We start from the raw sequence: 5,816 nt of genomic DNA, 5'->3' as shown, positions 1-5,816 counted from the left end.
AAAACGAAGACTCCAAGAGGCCAAAGGGGCATGGGCCGAAGAACTCCCCCAGGTACTATGGGCATATCGGACAACCCCGCACTCTACAACGGGAGAATCCCCATTCCGACTAGCCTACGGGATGGAGGCAATGATTCCTATCGAAATAGATGAAGGGTCGCCCAGAGTCATCTTCTACAACGAAGGAGGCAACCCACAGGCACAAAGGGAAGAACTCGACCTCCTCCCCGAGGTCCGAGAAAGAGCCCGAATCCGAGAAGAAGCCTTAAAACGGCGAACGGCCCTCAGATACAATCAAAAGGTAATAAAGCGAAGTTTCTCCATTCACGACTTGATTCTAATCCGAAATGACATCGGAACACAAAAGTCAGGAGAAGGAAAGCTAGCCGCAAATTGGAAAGGACCCTACAAGGTAACAGAAGTCTTAGGGACAGGCTACTACAAAATATCCGATCTAGAAGGCAATGAGCTGCCCAGGGCCTGGCACGCCTGTAATCTAAGACGGTACTACAGCTAGAAAAACCTAACCCGAGGTGTACTCTTTTTCCCTACAAGGGTTTTTTAATGAGACACCCGGCTAAGTAAGATACCCGACCTAGTCAAAGGGTAAACAGTTTGTAAATATTCCTTCTTTTTTAATACTAATCAAATTTCTCTATTTTCTCTTCCTCATGATGAAGCAAATCCTAGAAAGTACCCCACCAAGGCGCATTAATTTATGCTCGGCAAAACGCAAAAAATCATTTGCCAAGAGACCATACAAGGTCGGCAAAGATGAAGCGACGAGGTTCAAATTAATGTGAGAAGTTATAAAGTAACTCTGAAATGGCTCGAAAAGCCAAATGAAAAAGAGGTTACAAAAATAACTTAAAAAGGCCGACCAAACGACGAAGTCGGACCCAACAAAGGAAAAGTTATAAAGTAACTCTGAAATGGCTCGAAAAAGCCAAATAAAAGAGATTACAGAAATAACTCAAAAGGGCCGACCAACGACAAAATCGGACCTAACAAAAAGGAGGTACTCGAGCACCCGATGTCCGAGAAAAAGCTCGGACCCAAGAAAGAAGCCTCAAAACGGCAAGAACCAAGATTTCGAAAAACGCTTACTAAAAAGTTGCTTTACAAAAGCAACTAAAAAGTACAAGCGAAAAGAACGAAATCAGAAGAAGTTTCAAAACGCTAGCTAAAAAGTTGTTATCCGAAAACAACTAAAAAGCACAAAAGCGGAAACAAAAAGTCAAAACGCTAGCTAAAAAGTTGTTATCTGAAAACAACTAAAAAGCACAAAAGCGGAAACAAAAGGTCAAAACGCGAACAAAAACACCGCATAATAAGCTAAAAAAGTTACTAAAAAGTAGCTAAAAGCAAAAGGTGTTCAAAGCGTTCAACAGAAACCATCCAAAAGACAAAAGAGCCCACAGGCCGGGCACAAAACCAGAATAAAAAGATTACAGAGGATCAAAGTCCTTCCCGGACTCCACATCAACAGAAGGCTGCGGAGCAAACATAGAAATCGGGACAGCATCGACGGCAACGTCCTCTCGATTCGAAACCCCCACACCAGATCCATCCCCGACCAAGGGAGAAGTCGGGTTCTGAACAGGAACTCCGGGGTCGGACATCGGAACTTCATCCTCGGCAGGAGCAGGAACAATCTTTCCCTCCACGACAACATTATCCGTACTAAATAAGCTCAGATCCAGGTCGGGAGCAAGAACCCGGACCTGAGCCTTCAAGTTCTCAAACATAGCATCCATACCCTTAGCCACGTGACCCTCCAGCTCGTAAAAATCATCCCGAGCAGATTGCAACTTCTCCTTTGTCTCCACAAGCTCAGCATATAGCTTGGTATAATTCTCTGTAGCCACCTTCGCCACCTCCTCAGATGTCTTCGCTGCCGCCACAGCCGCGGTAGCTTTAGTTTTCTCTTTCTCCAAGGAGGCCTCCAGCTCAGTAATCCTGGCAGCCTTCAGTTGACTAATCTTATCGAGCTCGGACTGAGCCTTCTCAAGTCGGGAGCTGGTCGCCCCAAGAGGGGATTTCTTGAACTCCCGGGCAATAGCGGCATGAAGACTAGCCATCCGGACACAGCTCCGCGCCATATACTGAAAATGATGCTCCATAGAAACATCATCAGTGGAAATAAAGGTCTGAGGGAGAATATGCTGCTCAATCCAACCAAGAGCGTCAAAGTCCTTATCATTGAAACCGGCAAGCTCTTGAGAGGTCTTCTGCTTCTTGGGAGGAGGACCCGAGAACGGAGGAGGAGAAGAGGTAGCAGGCCCAGAGGTCGGAGGATCCTGACTTAAAGCTCGGAACTGGGGAGTCGGAATAGTCTTCGACCGAGTCTGAACACCTATAGTAGTCTTCTGCGGAGAAGATCGGGCAGAAGCATCCCCGGCCTCGAGATTTCGAGCAGCCACCGACTTCTTCGTCCGACGAAGAAACTTCATAGAATCCGCCTGAGAAGACATCTCTGCAGAAATAAAAAGGAAAAAGATCACCACAACAGAAATTCCACCAAAACAAAACCCAAATACTAAGAAGGATAAATCTCAAAGAGGTCGGGAACTACCTAACTCGGAACGGAGAAGGCTTGGATCTCCCAACATTTTCTTCGTGTCCAAGTGAGGTGCCCGACCCCATAAACTGCTCACCACACCCACAAAGGCCTGCTCCACCTCATCTAAACTCTCAAAAGTATACTTAACAGACACTATATTCTCCTGCCAACAAAGAGGAAAAGAAGGCTCCCCACTCTCATCTAGAAAGAAAGGTCGGACGTCTCCAACAGCCCGGACCTTGAAATAAAAGTTCTTAAAATCGTGAAAAGACTCATCATACAGGGTACAGAACTTCCTCCCCTGGTTAGCCCTAAAAGAGACCCAAGACACCTTCCCTCCGCCCGACCCCGGCTTCATCAACACAAACAAATAGGAAAAAAGAGAAATAGAGGGAGAAACTCCCAAAAACTGACACAAAAGTTGGAACAGCTTTAAAAATGCCCAGGAATTTGGATGGAGCTGCGTAGGGGCAAGGTTACAAGACCACAACACCTCGGACTCCAGGTCGGTAAAAGGAAGTCGGACACTCAGCTTAGAGAAAAAGCAATCATAAGCATAAAAGAAGAGCTTCTCGGAACTGTCTAAAGGCGGGAAGCACACTCTCTCCTCGGAATCCGGGGCTACTAACTCATAATCCCTCTCAGACTCTCTATCTTCACATATGCTACATTGCCTACGAAACCTAGCTAAATATTCAGAATCTACCACATAAGGGACTCTTAAAGGAACAGGATCTACCCAACCAAGACCACTCGGAATCTTGGTCGACATCGCTTGCAGAACCTTTCGAGACATAAAAATCTTGCCTACAAAGAAGAATACAACAGCAAGGCAAAAATCACATAAAGGCAGACAGCAAAAAACCCATTTAGCAAAGGCGAGAAAACCAAGTTCTTTTAGAAGAGAATACAGAAACCCGAAAACAAAATACCAAGAGAAAAGAGCCCCCCCCCCCACATACAAACAACCAAAGCAATGGCGGCGACTCTTTTCGGGGCAAACCCAGGCATAGAAGAAAAAAGAAACAGAAGCATATGTGCGCAAAGAAAATGAAGACGAGAACAAACCTGGAAGAAAGGAAGAAGACGACGAGCTCCGATGCAAGGAGAACGAAAACGGCGGCGCAGAGGAAACCCCGGAAAAACGCACAGAAAGAATCGGAGAAAAAGAACAAAGAAGGAGCGGCGCTCGAAAGAGAGGTGGCGAAAACTCAGAAAATGGAAAGGGAACAGAATAAACGAAGAAAATGAGGAAAGGGGCAAATAAATAATGCCTTCACAGAGCCCGAACGGAAATCGAGGAGAAACGGCAAAAAGCAATAAATGCTGAAAACGGCCATTTTTTGAAAATTTTGAACTATGCCCGAGCTCGACCTCTCAAAGGACGAACTCGGGCAGGGGCACTGTTCATACCCTGACCGAGCTCCCCCAACTCGGAAGTTCATAGAAGGTCCGACCTCGTCCCAAGGCCCACGCCTGAGGTCGGACCTCGGACAAATAAGCTAAGAAGGCCCATCAGAAGGAACGAAGCCCAAAACCTAAAGGCCGAAAAGGCCTAAAGAAAGGCGGTTCCACAAAGATAGGGATAAAGCTCCCAAAAGATAAGATAAGATAAGAATATCTTATCCAGGGAAGATCACAACCAACTACTATAAATACACTGGAGCACCCAGGTATAACTCATACTCTAATTCTACTCAATATCTGCTTGGACCCATGCTAACTTAAGCATCGGAGTGTCATTGCAGGTACAACCACCAGCCGCTCGGCACATCAAGCTCGGGTCACGGAACCCTCACCTCGGGTCTTGCCAGACGGCCGAGCTACACGTTTCAGGTAACCCTCGGAACAACTGGGTATCGTTATTTTTATTTGATGGACGAAACCAACGAGGAATCTGTTGGGCTAGAGGAATCCCCCAAGAATGGAACATTAGTATACAATGAATGTGGAGTCTTGAAAGGGAGATTTACCAGTGTTAAGATAGAGACCATACACAGAGATGGAAAGATGATGAGGGAGCTAGTGGACGAAATCGTGATCACATCAATGTAGTATTCTTTGTTGTTGTATGGAATCATTATTATGGCACCTACGTGTGGACACAACTCCGTTCAACTAACCAGCAAGTGTACTGGGTCGTCCAAGTAATACCTTACGTGAGTAAGGGTCGATCCCACAGAGATTGTTGGTATGAAGCATGCTATGGTCACCTTGTAAATCTCAGTTAAGCAGATTAAATGGTTATAGGTTTCGAAAATTAATAATAAATAGAAAATAAAAGGGATAGAAATACTTATGTAAATCAATAGTGGGAATTTCAGATAGGCGTGTGGAGATGATAGAATCCTTTCGAATCTCTACTTTCTTATTGCTCTCATCCAATCCTTCTTACTCTTTTCCATGGCAAGCTGTATGTAGGGCATCACCATCATCAATGGCTACTTTTAATCCTCTTGGGAAAATGGTCCTATGCGCTGTCACTGCACGGCTAATCGTTTGGAGGCATCACCCTTGTTGATAGCTACATCCCATCCTCTCAGTGAAAATGGTCCAAATGCTCTGTCACAGCACGGCTAATCATCTGTCGGTTCTCAATCAGGTTGGAGTAGAATCTATTGATTCTTTTGCGTTTGTCATCACGCCCAGCCTTCAGGGGTTTAAAGCTCGTCACAGTCATTCAATACCGGAATCCTACTAGGAATACCACGGACAAGGTTAGACTTTTCGGATTCCCGGGATCCTACTCGGAATACCACAGACAAGGTTAGACTTTTCGGATCCCCATGAATGCCACCATCTATCTAGCTTATACCACGAAGATTCTGTTGGGGAATCTAAGAGATATGCGCCCGGCCTAAGGCAGAACGGAAGTGGTTGTCAGTCACGCGCGTTCATAGGTGAGAATGATGATGAGTGTCACGGATCATCACATTCATCAAAGTGTTGTGCAACGTATATCTTGGAATAAGAATAAAAGAGAATTGAATAGAAAGTAATAGTAATTGTATTGAAACTTGAGGTACAGCAGAGTTCCACACCCTTAATCTATGGTGTGCAGAAACTCCACCATTGAAAATACATAAGTGAAAGGTTCAGGCATGGCCGAATGGCCAGCCCCCATGAAGGTGATCAAAAGACCGAATGGTCAAAAGATGACTAATACACTAGTAAAAAGTCTTATTTATACTAAACTAGCTACTAGGGTTTACATGAGTAAGTAATTGATGCATAAATCCACTTCCGGGGCCCA

This window comes from Arachis hypogaea, chromosome 9 (genome assembly GCF_003086295.3).
Source record: "Arachis hypogaea cultivar Tifrunner chromosome 9, arahy.Tifrunner.gnm2.J5K5, whole genome shotgun sequence".
In the NCBI taxonomy this organism is placed as follows: Eukaryota; Viridiplantae; Streptophyta; class Magnoliopsida; order Fabales; family Fabaceae; genus Arachis; species Arachis hypogaea.
The sequence above is the reverse complement of the archived record's forward strand: the minus strand, read 5'-3'. Positions refer to the sequence as shown.